General features: G+C 51.1%; 1 long non-coding RNA gene across 1 annotated transcript; it reads right to left on the bottom strand.

The window, feature by feature from the left end:
- Positions 1–1,413: 1,413 nt before the first annotated feature.
- LOC309581223 lies at positions 1,414–2,730 on the bottom strand. Its single transcript, XR_014227029.1, has 4 exons — positions 2,604–2,730; positions 2,375–2,512; positions 2,022–2,086; positions 1,414–1,537 (listed from the first exon to the last, which is right to left on the bottom strand). It is a non-coding gene; the product is annotated as an uncharacterized lncRNA (long non-coding RNA).
- Between the last annotated feature and the right edge of the window lie 267 nt (positions 2,731–2,997).

Raw genomic sequence — 2,997 nt, 5'->3', positions numbered from 1 at the left:
CCTACAGAAAAACGCCGGCTCCTTATTCTCAAAACCTGCGGATCTCTATTCCCAGCTTCTTATATTGCTGTATGCGACAGAGTAGACAGACAGAGAGGGCTGGCTTATTTCAAAATGAATTTACATCTACATCAGTAGCATTTGCCTATAGATGTAAAAATGAAGAACTTAACAGGTTTTAGTATTCTGCACACATCCCTCGCTGGGAGGAATGGTAAAAAGTTAAATAAAATTTTAAAAGTAGAAAGTTAGAAACAAAGTTACAATGGCAGAAATTTAGAAACAAACAAAGAGGTAAAATAAAAGAAACGAACACATTTCTAAAGGTAGAAAGTTGAAAACAAACAAAGTTAGAAACAAAAAAAAATTAGAAACAAACAAAATTAGAAAGGTAGAAATTTAGAAACAAAGTCAGAAAGGCAAGTGTTGAGCCTTTGACAGGGTACCCCTCCTTCTCAGACCAGGGTGAAAGAGCAGAGGAGGCTGCTGTTCTGCTAAGTTCTTTATTTCACGGTCTCACAGCTGTCTTGAAGGCAGAGTTCGAATGGGGTTACATGATACAGCCAAGCAGCAGCAGCAGGCAAAACCAGCTTCTTCTATATGCTCCATACACTCTATTTTTTCTTACAGAAGTGTGGATTCCATTTGTTCATTGACCAGTAAGATTAACACACGATTCTAGTTTTCCTTAAACTCATCCCGGTCTAATTCTAACAGTCGTAAGCCTCACACAAGTGTCATCTGCCCTTGTTCCATAAGGAATCCCTCTACAGACAGGGAGTTGTCACCGGCCCCGTGCTCATGGGCTGCAGGGGACACCCGCACTGAGGAGGAAATGGAAATGGGAAAGAGGGAACTGCAACCTGATGGGACGCACCTCTGGCACCACATTTCCTCTTCTTCCTGCTGTTCTGGAAAACCCCAAGTAAATCCGGTCCCTCAGACCTTGCATCCCTGAACACCAGGAGAGCTGGTGTTTTACCCAGATCCCAGTGCCCTGCACGGCTGCGCTGACACGAGCACAGGCCGACCGCTCCGCCCAGCACCATCCCTCATTCTCCTCCCACGGCTCCCCAAGCGGCCCCAAACCACCCCAGCATGTCTGTGCCGGGGCCAGGGCCTGCCCCGAGCCCGACCAGAGGCTGTCACCCAGCCCTGCACCAGCTCCCACCCCCGGGTGAGCTGGGAATGCACTGAGAGCTCGGCTCCCCGGGCTCCCCAGCACCCAAACCGGTCCTCAGACACACAGAAATGCCCAACCTGCCCCTCTGGGCACAGCCAAACACCACAATTCCATCATCCCCAAGCAACTCTGGCACTTGCCTCTTCACCTCCGCCCATTTCCAGTAGCCGGGGCTAGGACCGGGCTGTCAGTAATAGCATTCCCTAGGCAGTTCATCCCAGCACAGAGGAGAAGAGGAGCCTGTCCCTGACCCACACCATGGGCAGGACAAGGGGGGCCCTAGCTGGCTTTGCCTACTCCAACACCAAAGCTCTTGGTCCCAAAGATGGGGCGAGTTCAGTGGTTTTTCCTGTCCTGAAAGAGAGCAGAAAAGGGATCCCACTGTGGAATCCAAGACTCCTGCATTTCCTATTTCTGCTCTGATTGCTCACCGTGCAGTTTTAGCTATGGAAAAAAAAGGAGAATGACACCATATCAAATAAAAAGTGCCCTTTTCCAGCATTTTTATTCCAGGCATTAAAAGGATGCTCATTTCTCTTCTAGCATTGTTTCCCTCATTTTAGGAGAACCGTTTTCATCCCAGGCCCCACTCGTCAGTTGTTCGATCCTCTGGCACTGGATTTGGACAAAAGAAGGGACGCACCTGGACTGCAGGAAATCACTGAGAGAAACCCTTCCAAAACGTGACAGAGAAAAACAACAGGAGATGCAGGAAGACACATCCCTCATTTGCACATCTGCAATGCTCTTCTAAAGACTTCTCTGCATCTGGATGCTCTTTGCTCTTGGCTTTCTTCACAGGAATGCATTTGCTGCTAAACACGTCTCAGACCCTTACCTGATCGGGATAAGGTGGGATGGAGATGAAGACTCCCACAGGGAAGAGCCAGGGAGATGCAGGGCCTGGGAACATCAAGGACGGAGAAGAGAAGGAACAGGGATTGTTTTTCTTGTTTAGAGCCAGCAGTGCTGTGAGCTTGGAGAACACACGGCACCGCAGGGATCCAGGGCAGGAGCGGGATAACTGCGGGATAAGGGGAATCTGCTCCCACTCCAGGGCTGTGCCAGTGAAGGAGGGGAATTTTTTAGTGCCTTCATTACACACAAAAACCAAACCCAGCACCACCGAGCTGGACTTTCGTGAGCCGCAAAACAAAGCGGCCCCTGGCCTTTGGCGGAACACAACCTCACCGAGTCACGGAGCCAGGGCATGACACTTGGGAATGATCCTTGCTGCTGCCTGCAGGCAAATCGGATGAGGGAGCCACAGGAGCTGTGGGGTTTCCTGCTCTTCCTGCAACGCCATCGGTCCAGACCAGGAGACCTTTCCTGGAACAGATCTTCCCTGTAAAGGGAGCTACACCAAAGCTCAAGCCCTCATTTAGAGACCCTTGGAAAAGCAAAGGTGAGAGGGGATTACCTGGAGCCCCAGGGGACCGAGGCGAAGGCGATGAAGAAGCAGACAGCAAAGTGCTTCCACTGCTTCTCACTCCAGCAAAGGGAACATCCCTGGAATTTCATGGCCAGCGTCGCTCCCAAACCCCACAGGTGAACCCACACGTACTCCAGGACTGATCTCCTTCAAACTTCCAGCAGCACAGACTCACCGGGAGGAACTGCGATCCAAGGACACACATCAGCAACCGTCTTCCCGCTTGCCCCTCTCTCCACATTTTCCCTTTCCAGCGGGATGCAGGTGCCACCCCCCAGAGGCAGGAAAACTGCCTTGCAATCCGCTACAAAACCTGCCTGGAAAGCCCAGGATGCCCGGAGCCAGCAGCCGTTTCTCCTGGAGCTCCTGCTGACAGGCATTT

Source organism: Coloeus monedula (genome assembly GCF_965178545.1).
Source record: "Coloeus monedula genome assembly, chromosome: 22".
Lineage (NCBI taxonomy): Eukaryota > Metazoa > Chordata > Aves > Passeriformes > Corvidae > Coloeus > Coloeus monedula.
Note: the sequence above shows the minus strand (reverse complement) of the source record. Positions and strands in the feature narration are given on the sequence as shown.